The following is an 11,923-nucleotide window of genomic DNA, read 5'->3' as shown; positions in this document are numbered from 1 at the left end:
GAAGCAACAGTGGTTTGCCAGGCTGAACAAAGTACTCTGAGAGCTTTTCCTAAAAGGCCGCCTTTTCAGTTGTGCTTCTCAATGGATGACGGAATGCAAGAGGAATATTTGAATCCTACTTTTCTGGATAAAAGGTGAAAGGCATGAGTTACCTCAGAACTGATATCCAGCTTTGAGTGGGACCCAACTGGAGCTGACTCTTACAGATGGACACTTCTGAGGATCACAGAGGAGCCCCCAGCAAGTATTCCAATCAAGTCCCAAGAAGCAACAGCTTCTCTCTTAAGATGTGTGAACACCCTAGCAGAGAGGCAGCCTCCTCGCCTAGTCCTCTCCTGTCTTGATGTAATTTTCAGTACAAGCTCAAACACAGCTCTCACAGTCGGTTGCAGGAGGAGCTAATGACTCTGGAGCCCAAAAGGAATGACTTCTCTGAAATATCCATTTGACAAATCTCCCTAAGGTAACACCCACTAACCCCCTGCTTGCTCCCCTAATTGAAGTTAGCAACTGTGTATCAGTCAGTTGAAGTCAATTCCCAGAAGGCACCAATCTTTGTCTTTCATTTCCAAAGAATACTAAGTTTGCTGTTAGAAAGCAAGCCACCTGGAAGTTTCTTGTGGCGCTTTCTGAAAGTTCCCTGTAAATCTTTCCTGCCAAGTTGGGCCTCTCACTGCCTTGGATCAGGTTCTCTGTGAAAGGCATTAGTTTTTCACATGACTAGAGAGTTGACAGAAACTTGTTCCTCTCCAAAGGACTTCCCTCACTGGCTGGTCATCCACATCTGAACTTTATAATAAACACATCAGTTTGAAGTTAACTGCTGGCTTCATCTCTGCATGAGAAGAATTAACCTCTGGGGCCAGATAAGAGTGTGCACTTCTCTTTCCGAGAACCCAGGTTTGGTTCCTAGCACCCATGCTGACTGCCTAAAACAACTCCCTGTAACTCCAGCTGCAGGGAATCAGTCCCTTCTTCTGGATTCGGCAGGCACCTGCACTCACATGTGCACATACCAGCCTCTAGCATTGTGTTTTGGTTTGGGTTTTTGGTGTTTGGTTGGTTGGTTGGTTGGTTTTGGTCTCACAATGCTTTTTCTAAAAATTAATTAATTTATTTTTTATTTTATGTACATTGGTGTTCTGCCTGCACATATGTCAGTGTGAGGGGGTCAGATCCCTTGGTACTGGAATTGCAGACAGTTGTGAGCAGCCATTCGGTGCTGGGAATTGAACCCAGGGCCTTGGAGGAATAGCCAATGCTCTTAAGTGCCGAGTCATCCCTACAGCCCCTGTCTCACAATGTTGTGTCTGGGCTTTCCTTTTTTTGCTTTGTTTATTTTACAGATCTTTTGTTTAAATATTATGGTTTCCAATTTTGTTTTTATGTTTTCTGTGTGTTCAAGCATGTTCTCAGTGTATGTGTTTCTCCTGCTTTTCCTTTGGCCCTTCTTTGTTTCTATTTGTTTGGTTCTATTCTGGTTTGTTGTTATTATTATTATTAAAACATGTCTGTATTCTAACAAGAATGGAAAATGGAATGGATTTGGGTGAGTGGGGAAGATGTGGGAGGAGTTTCACACTAGACCCCTTATACAATGGTCCTTCTCTTCCTTTCTTCCTCCTTTCTCCTCCTCTCTCCTCCTCTCTCCTCCTCTTTCCTCCTCTTCCCTCTCCTCCTCCTCTCTTCTCTCCACTTTCTCCCCCTCCTCCTCTCCCTTCTACTACTCCTCTCTCCTCTTCCTCCCCTTTCCTCCTCCTCCTCTCTTCTTGCTCTCCGAAGACCCTTGCAGTGCTAGAGACTAAACTCAGGGTTTTGCATATGCTGTTCTTCCACTGAGATACACCCATAGCTCCAATTAATTGTGCCATTGATCTTGATGCAAAACAATGCCAAATGACATTGAAACAACAGTCAATTTGTTCGTTGTATAACCACAGATAAACACTTTGGTTTTATAGCTTAATCAAGTTGGAACCGCATACAGTTTGCTTCACCTGACTTCCCTTGGTGTTACCTTGGTATTCATCTCATCCCACGGGTACGTGAGGAAAACAGGGCAGAGCTGCAGCAACTCTGGCTTTGCAGATTTAGCTTGTGTTTAATTATGGACATATGTGTATGTGTACTCATGCAAATCCTGACAGGCAAGTGTCAATTGTATGACATGGATGTGGTGAGCTGAACTCTGGTCCTCTGTAAGAGTTGTATAAGCATTTTAACTGCTGAGTCATCACTCCAGATCCCAAGCTTTTCCTTTCTCCATGACAGCATTTTCAGCCTATGCTGTTGGCTAGCACAGGGGACAATCATAAGTAAGGATGGTGTAGCATTCTTTAGTCACTTACACTTCTGGGAAGAATCCGATACCCTTTTGGGTTTGAGGCAAGTTCTGATTAGAAGGAACAGATGACTTTAGGGTCTTTAAAGCCTTGTTTGCTCATTCACAGACAGAACTCATTTCCTTTCTATTTACATTGACTCTTACTCAATACCACACATGTGAGCGACATTTGGTTTTGTGATGGAGGGTCATCGTACCCAGTACAGATGGCCCCCTTCATGGGATGGTTTTATTTAACCATATTCCAAATTTGCAACAGTGTAGGAGCAAAATAAATTCAGTAGAGACTGTACTTCAAATTTTGAATTTAGATCTTTCCTTGTGCTGATCGTATTGGTTGGTTCCTGTCTCACTGAACCAATGGGGAGGAGCCACTACGTGCAATTGTCAAAAGGCAAAGCCTCTGTCACTCTAGTATCCTTAACTATGATGTGTAGAGGGGTATAAGCATTGAGCATATTTTTCAACTGAGAACATGTTCAATTTATAATAAATTTATCCGGATGCAACCTCACTGTAAGTTGAGTCCAGTCCTGTCACAGCTTGAGAAAGGTCCTACCGTGACTCATTCAGCAAGGAATGCTGGGAAACACAAATCATTGATATCTTTACTCAAGTGATAGTTCACTATCCTATAAGGCTTCATCTAAAATTATAACCCCAAAGATTAAATTATTAATACTTTTAAGACAGAGATGGAACATGGTTTGGCCTTTATGAAGGCAAACTCCCATATAACTAAAGCAGGCACATGCCTATGGCTCCCACTTGAGATGGGATATCATGAGAATATAAGTCATGTTCTAGATAGAAGAAAAACTCCCATGTTTCACCCAAGTACACTTGAGTTGCTTCATATACATCTTGGTCTCTGTGGTCTTCTACTTGCTTCCTTTCTGTTTTGTTCCTTTGCTCTGAGCATCTCTTTACTTTTTGGCATCCTTCATTCCTGTGGTTTTTCACTGTTCTCTGCTACACACACACACACACACACACACACACACACACACACACACAGGAGAGATCCTCATGTGGCTCTTCACCCAGTGTGATGGGTGTCTTTCTAAAGGGGAGAAAGCCAAGCACCGAAATACATGAACCCACAAAGGGATGGTGATATTATATGAGTCAGGGTAGGCTGCTATAACACAATATCAATTACCATGTAGCCTAGTAAATTCCCTTTTCACACTTCTGGAAGCTGGCAAGGTTGTTATCAATGATTCTGTTGGTCTGTTCCTTTGTGGGAGTTCCTTCCTGACTTGCAATGAGCCTGCTTCTTTGTCCTCACATGTGGATGGAGAGGGAGACAGACAGAGAGGGGGATAGAAAAAGAAGGGGGAGGAAGAATGCAACAGAAATCCCATCACGAGGACCTTCTCTTCATGACTTCATCAAACACTAATTATCCCTCAAATTTGGCTTACACAAAAGGAATTTATACCCAATGGAATATTATGTAGCCAGACTTAGGAACTAATTATTAGTACACATTAACTCCATGGAGGACCCTTGAAAATGTGCTACATTTTAAAGGCCAAACACAAAAAAGGTCACAGATCTTAAAACTTCCTTTAAATTAAATAGACTCATGGAAAGAGTGGGTAGTGGCTGTCAGCGTCTAAGTAGAACGAGAAAGTGGAGTGACTATGAATGAGTCCAGGGTTTCTTGGGATGAGAGGACATTTGGAGCCTGGAGGGTAATGATAGATATACAATCTCACAATCACACTGAAAGCCGCCATACTGTACAGTTAAATAGGGTGAACTGACTCAAGATTGCAGAGAAGGGAGGATGGACAAGGGTGGGCAGGGGTAGGAGATGAGATTGGTCTGAGCACACATATCAGAAATGTCAAAAAATAATAAAAATTCATAGAAATTTAAAAAGGGTGAATAGTATGATATGTGAGTGATACCCTTCCCCAGAGTTCAGGTCCCTTACATAGCTGTTGGCCAAAATGGACAAAGAGTAAGGTGTTCTCTCCTCGTTTTCAGAAAGTGTGTTTAGGAGAATGGGTTTGTTTCTTGGGGATAATATGTGAGCCCACTGAGCCATTGCAATGGCTGAATCTGTCTTTAGTGTGATCATTTTATCTGAACAATGCCTCCTGCTTCGAAACAATAGTCTCTCCCAGGTTCCTGAATCCTTGATGGTATTTTCACTTTTGCACTAAATTTTACCAAGTTAAAAAAAAAAAACCAGCATGCCTTCAATTTCAGAAGTACAAAACTCCCACAAGTGTTTCTAATTCCCCATTATTAGAGGCATAAACCTTTGAAAATTAGCATCATCACATTGGTGGAACTGAACTCCATTTATCCTGTCATGTCCTTCCACTCACCAGAGGACCAGTATTATTGTTCACTGATCTGTTCCAGGGAGCCATGTTTCAAACCATGTGTATTACTGATCATCTGGTGGCCAGTGTAATGTTTTGGGGCCAAATTAGTTTTAGACTGTAACATTTGGATGTTACAGCAGACTGAACTTAAAGAATAGTCTATGCTGTCCCCACCCCAAATTATTAATCTTTATGAAATCTAAAATGAAAATCACCAGATAGGGCGAGAACAGAAGGGGAATATGAGTTTCTGGCATGTGGAACTCAAATGTATAAAAGGTTTTCAAACTAGTCAGTTAATTCTCAAATGCTCCAAGGTAATTAACTGAGACAGAGAAGAAAGAAACAAAGAAAAGAAAAGAAAGACTATATTTTTGCTTCCTTCCAAAAATATGAATTTGAATTTCTTGTTGGTACCAAGCGAAGTCGTTTGTTGGTTTCAATGGCTTCACCTTCAAGTTCTGAAATCTGCAAAAAGTCAAGAAAATATCCAGGTTCAACCTCAGGGCAAACTCATTTACTGTGTATAAAATTAAGTTTCTGGAACCCTGAAGCTGGTTGCAATTCCAGGAAGATTTCTCAGGAGAAGCCAGATTAATGGGAGAGGCATCAGTAACTCACCACAGGGCCCGCCCAGACCCAGGCAGCCTTGGCCTGCCCCCAAGCAGGGGCATCTTGTGGGAAAGAGTGGTAATTGCCTGGATGTGAAGTCCTCTGCCAGCTTCCTCTTAGAGGCCTGTTATTGACTTCTTGTCTGTATCTTGGTCCAGACCCTACAGCTATTTACTTTCTCACTAGGGCAATTGCTTCTTTGTGTCCAATGTATACAGAATAAAACTATTTTTTAGTATGTCCCCAGAAAATGTTTTTTTTTTTTAAGCTTCAAAAAAATTCTGAGGTTGAGGAACAAGTCCTTGCATGGGTCACACTTAGTTCATGGTCTGGTGCATGGTTATCAGCCCCCAATTTCAGTCTTACCACTGATGCTTTCATCCCAGTAAACACTGGGCAGACCAAACGGAACAATTCCCCCCTGGAAAAAGAATCCCCCCAAATGCTCACCGAATAGAAAATAATTTGGGTTCACTATTGAGAGGTAGCAGTAATATGGTAATATACACATGGAAATTTAAAGATCACAACTGACTGATCCTGTTTCATACAGTACATATCCTAAATAAAGTTCACAAGGTACCATGTATAACTACGCCTTTGACTGAATAGAAAAATATTCAACAAAACAAACATTTGAGTTTCAGCAACATGGTGCCTTGCAACTATGGAGGGTTCACCAGTGAAGAAAGTGACTGGACCCAGCATTGTATTGTTCTCATCATGCAGCTTGAGAAGTACCAGAAAAGAAACATAGCATCATGGGAGAAATGTTTATCCAGACTTACAGGATCATGGAATGTTTCCTATGGAAAGCAACATGCACATAAAACTTAAAAGTACCATATAGTGTACATTTGAGTGCCAAGCATTAAAATGTATCAACAGACATTGGTACAGACTCTGTGAGGAGAACAGCAAGAAAGATGAAGTCTTGCCCTCATCAGCCTCACAGGCCTTGATTGAGGAGAGACAGTAAGTCAGAGAGCAGTGGAAGTGATGGCCGCCTTGGAGAAGATTAGCCAAAGGAAGGCAGAGTGTGGAGAAGAAGGGTGTGCTTGCAGCCTTATTCAATGAGACCAAGGCATCCTTACTGGTAAGGCAGGTAGCCTTTGAGTAGAAGGCAATGATGGAGGATCAAGGTTTCTGTCTGGAGCAACAGCAGTCTAGGGACAGAAGAGAAGAAAAGGTGCAAAGACTCAGATGTATGAGGACTCTGAGTGAGTTCAAAATAGTAATAACAGGGACAGTTGCCTGGAGTACCTTGAGTCTAAGAAAGGTGGGTAGAATGTGCTATGGGAGCACTACATGCTAGCGGAGCATCACATGCTAGGGGAGCACCACATGCTCTGTTCCTTTCTATGGAAATTGACACCCAGATGTGATGACGTTAGATGATTTTCTAAGCAGAGTAGCAATTTTATTTTAAAAGCTACCACCACCATCACCACCATTATTATTTAGACAGGGTCTTACTTTGTTCTGAGCTGACTTGAAACTCACTATATACCCCAAGCTGGTCTCAAACTCAAAGCTATCCTTTTGCCTCAGCCTGCCAAGTGCTGGGATGACAGGCATGAGTCAACTGTCTGCTCCAAAGAAGCAATTCAAAGGGTCCCTTTTGTTGCTGTGATCAGAAAATGAAGCTAAGGGAACAACAGAGGAAGCAGGAAGGTAAGCTGAGGAAGCAGGAAGGTGAGCTAAGATGTGGCATTTAACTAAACAAAAGACCAGGGAAGGGGCTGGAGACATGGCGCTGTGAGCAGAAGGACCCAAGTTCATATCCCCAGCACTCATATAAAAAGCCAAGCATGGGGATGTGTACCTACAATCCCAACATTTGGAGATGGAGACAGAAATATCCCTGGGACCCATCTAGCTGAACTGATGAACTCTGGTTCATGTCTCAAAACATAAGGTGAAGAGCAACCAATGAAGACTGATGCCTACTCTAGCCTCCACACACATGCTCTCATCACAAGTGCAGATACATATCAAAACGTTAAAATAAATTCTTTTAAAAGAGGGTAAGAGGGTGTAGTGGTTATTCCTAGCTGTCAACTTGACTGTATCTGGAATGAACTACAATCCAGAATTGGAAGGCTCACCTTTGATCCTGATCTTGAGGCTCAGAGATAAAAGTTTCTGACCTGGATCTTGGTATGGAGATCTTGAGGCAAAGTGGCTATGAATCCCAGGAGCTTAAGGCAAAGAGATCTCTGAGTTCAACGTTACCTGGGACAAAGCAAGTCCCAGATTCAGGCATGGTGGTTCACACTTTTAATCTGGGACACACCTTCTGCTGGAGACTTACAAAAGGACATTGGAAGAAGGAAGAGCCCTTTCTCCTGCCTGCCTTGTAGGCTGAGCCGCCACCACATCCTTGGACTGCTGCTGATCCTTGTTGGGGAGTTGGACTATACACTGTAAGTCATCAATCAATTCTCTTACTATATAGAGACTACCCATAAGTTCTGTGACTCTAGAGAATCCTGATTAAGACAGAGGGTCACAGGGCTGGTATAGGTGTGGAAACAGTAGCAGCAAGAGATGGCTAGACACTGGATGGATGCTCTTGAAAGTGAGGCAGACTATTTGGATTGCACATGAATAATAAAAGACATGATCATGAAACCAAAGGTTTGGGCCTGATTGAAGGGAAGAATGGAGTTGCCATTGGTCAAGTTGAGAATGATCTCAGGGAGAACAGGTCAGCTGAATGGGATCAGCCATGAAGATCCCAATCTTGAGAGACCTGTTGATGGGGATACTGAATTAGAAGCAAAAGCTCAGATATCTGGACTAGGGAAGCCATTAGTAACTAGGTGGTGTTTAAGCTATGAAATGGATGACCTCATCCATAAGTGAGTCACACCGTATCTGAAAGTCAACTAAAGACCCAGACTGGACCAATGGTAAGAGATCATTTATGTGGAGAGAGAAAAGTCATAATAGAGCATGGAAACTCAACACATATTTATACCTAGATCCAGTTTTCACTAGATAACTCAAAATGGTTCAGTAGAGAGACTCAGCATGGTTGCATAGATAGTAAGGAGAGTATCCCCAGGTTTAGAAGGGGTATCATGACAGCCACTGGTCATAGCTTGCTTGTCACATGGCCCCATCTACTCTACAGATTCTATGTAGACTGATGCCAGCCTATGACATTCTAAAGCTTGGGACTCTTGTGAGTTTAACTGTGCATTTCATATCATTTTATTTTCTCTAAATAAGCACTTGTACTTTTAATAAGACATACCAAAAAACATTAACACACAACGTAGAACTTTAAAACAACAAGACCATTAAAATCTTTCTTTTCGTCTGTATAATAACGAGAAGAAGAGACTAATTTCTAAGAGACAAACTTGGGTGTCTAGTTATAGCTGTGGATCGGTGGCCCTGGTGCCCACACTCTCCTAGGTAGCTGCAGAAGTCCTAAAAGACCCTTAGAATAGGAGTCCCCTCTATCACTTGAGAACCAAACATTCACTTGCAACTCCAGAGCCATGCAGAAAAGAAATTTTGCTTCCTGGTTTCACAGAGCTCCCAGGTAGAGTTCTTCAGAGGTATCCCACCGTGGGTAGTTCTATTGGTCATGAGGTGTTTTTCCTAGATCCTCTCCACTCTTGACCCAGAGATCCCACAGGCAGTGGAACCTGTTAACATTAGACAAATGGTAACACTTTGTTTAATCTCATAACTTGTAAAGAAAGCTTCCCAGGAACCACTGATTGCTCTTGTTCCTTTCCTGGGGCAAAATGCTTTCATACTCTTTAAAGGGGAGGCCTGTCTCTTCTTGGAACCAGCTTCATCTCTCAGCAAAACCAAAACAAATGCTGAGCGTTTCTGTCAGTGGTTAAACTCACAGATAGGACCCCTACCCCCACAGTTGGCCGTGCAAATACAAGGACTGGGTGGCCTCTGCTTGGAGTTATTTATGCTGGCTGGCGGAGTCTCCATGCAGAAACCTCTCCCAGACATCCAGAGCCCTGCTGCCAGGAACCAGCAGTGAGCCGTTCCTTCACTTTTAGCACTGGGTGAAAAACATTTTTCCAAAGGGCTTCATGTTAAGTCAACGTGGTTGGCCAGGAAGGTGGGAAGCAGGCACAGTATAAAGAGCAACAGAGAGGAGTTGACAGACAGGTGGTGGCGTAGAACTGTGGGGGCCGCAGTTTTATTATGGGCTGTATTGCCATCCTGGTGCAAACAGGGTAGGTAACAATTAGGAGAGAATGATTCCAGTATGGCTCAAACCCACAAGCTCATGTCTAATGTGGTCTTATTATTTGTTTATATGAAAGCTTAATAAATGAGTGCAGATTCAACCCGATCTGTAATTGGCTTTGCTAATTCGGTACAAATTATAGGTTGAAGACAGTGCTTTTCAGCTGTGGGAAATTTTGTCCTTCTCTCCCAGAGGCCATTAGAAATATCTGGAGATGCTTTGGGTTGTCATAACAGGGAAGTTCATGGGGAGCTTCTACTTGCAATGAGAGGGTAGGAGTGCTATCAAACATCGTACAACACATAGGACAACCCCTATCTCTAAAGAATGATCCAACCTTAAGTATCAACTCTGCCACAGTGGATAAACCGTGTCCCAGGGCTACAGACAAATGGCTAGGCTTAGAGATATGACCTAGGTAGGTAACAGTGATGTCTAGTCATGCTTGACTCAGGAGTACCAGTGAATGTATTAAAATCATGGACGTAAAATATGTCTCACCCAGTGATGCTTACCTCCAGAAATTCACCATTATGTTTAACCTCATAGTTGGCTATCAGGAGGATGGGAGTTTGGTCCATTTGATCCATTTAAACACCACCTCAGTAGCCAGAAGGCTAGGAGTCTCAGGCAATTTCCATGGAGTCCACTATAGTGACATCCTTCACCAGTCAAGTCCTTCTGAAGAAGGTCCCCTATAAATAGATTGTTCAGGTGATGTATCCTGATAAGTGTCAAAAACATCTTGCTTCTCAGCTTCTAAGTGTCCCAGCTAATTGAATGTCAGACACTGGCCACAGAGAGCCATATTTTCTGCTGACACCTTCAGTATGTCATTTCCCTCTGAGGGATGATGATTCTTTCCACATGCCCACTCCATAAGGCACAGTCTTTAGCCATTGTCTGTCTTCTTTCTCCAGACATTTCCACTCCAAAAGGCACATTAAGCGATTAAGAGCTGGTCGAAAAGGGCCTCTCATTGGCTGCTTCTGTTTGTTGCTAAGTGCAAGTTAATGGCAAATCACCCATCCTTACAGAGGGCTTGTGGGGGAAGGGCTTTCACTATTCCTTTCAGCGTGACAAAGCACTGCATATGAGAAGAGCTGAAAGAGATTACATGTGAAGACAGACTACCTGAAAATTTCCCTCTGTCCTCCTCCTCTTCCTCCTCCTCTTCCTCCTCTTCTTCCTCCTCCTTCAGAGACTCATGAAATCCAGGCTGGCCTCAAATTTGCTATAGTCTTGATCTACTCCTGCCTTGTTTCCCCAGTGCTGGGATCTCAGACATACATGCTCTGTTTATACGGTGCTGGGGATTGGACCTAGGGCTTCATGTGTGCTAGGCAAGCACTCTACCAACTGAACCAGCTCTGCTTCATTCTTAAAAATTCATCTGCTCAACATCAAGGATGCTCAGAAGGGACCCAGAACAGCCAACTCTTCACCCAGCAGCATCTTGACTCAGGGAGGATCCACTAACTTGGTAAATTCATTGGAATTCTGAGCAGGGATTTAAGAAATTTCTCCAGTCCCCCTTCCTCCCCACAAGCTTAATCTTAGTTGAGAATCCTCTTCTTCCAGGCTCTGTTCTGCCTTCTGCTGGCCAACCGATTCTTCTCCTTAGCAATATGACTTCTGGGTATATATTTTGTATTTTCTCCCAGGTATTACTGGAGTCAGTGTTAATGTTGGAAAGCTTTGTCTTTCATACCAGAAAAAACCGTCCTCCGGCTTTCATGGTAGAATATAAGATCTCTGGCTTGGATTCTAGGCTTCTTGATAGTGTGTGCGCTGCCATGTATCTCCTTGGCTAAACGGAAGCTTGACTAACTGCAGAGCAAGAAATGTAGGCTTCAACTGCTACCCACAGGATGAAAGAACAATGTTGCAGAGCAGTGAAGAGAATGTATCCAGGCCTCTGGGCTGAGGTAGAGAAGCATAAGGGTGAGGCGAGATGGAGCAGGATTCATCTTCATCCTCCTGGAGAAGGTTTCATCCATAACAATTCAGTCACTGCCCCTCACTTCATATGCTCCTCTCCACAAGGCCCTGAGAGAAGCGAGAGAGCAGGTCTTTTTTTGCTAGCCTTTATTCCTTGAACTGAGTTGTGACAAGCCACTGATTTCTATTCTATAAATTATTCAGAATTCCACCTTCACATCGAGATTGGAAAATCAATCTCCTTGATTAAAAAGTGACCAGCTTCACATTGCCAAATGTTTCTTTAATCTTTTAATTATGTCTATTTATAGACAGCAGGAGTCTCCAAGAGGCAGGGAGCTGTACTCTGCACTAACAGGGCTGGAAAGATCTATAAGTCCATCAGCCTTTCCGTTTAGCCTCATTCCTGTTAGGTAGAATGGCCCTCAGAATCACTGCCTGACAGAGATG

General features: G+C 43.0%; 1 long non-coding RNA gene across 1 annotated transcript; it reads right to left on the bottom strand.

Annotated features, from left to right (window-relative positions):
• Positions 1–5,034: 5,034 nt before the first annotated feature.
• Positions 5,035–11,581, bottom strand: LOC148000127 (uncharacterized). Its single transcript, XR_015641599.1, has 2 exons — positions 10,048–11,581; positions 5,035–5,157 (listed from the first exon to the last, which is right to left on the bottom strand). It is a non-coding gene; the product is annotated as an uncharacterized LOC148000127 (long non-coding RNA).
• Between the last annotated feature and the right edge of the window lie 342 nt (positions 11,582–11,923).

The sequence above is a fragment of the Rattus norvegicus genome, chromosome 17, assembly GCF_021556685.1.
Source record: "Rattus norvegicus strain SHRSP/BbbUtx chromosome 17, alternate assembly SHRSP_T2T, whole genome shotgun sequence".
Classification (NCBI taxonomy): domain Eukaryota; kingdom Metazoa; phylum Chordata; class Mammalia; order Rodentia; family Muridae; genus Rattus; species Rattus norvegicus.
The sequence above is the reverse complement of the archived record's forward strand: the minus strand, read 5'-3'. Positions and strand labels throughout refer to the sequence as shown.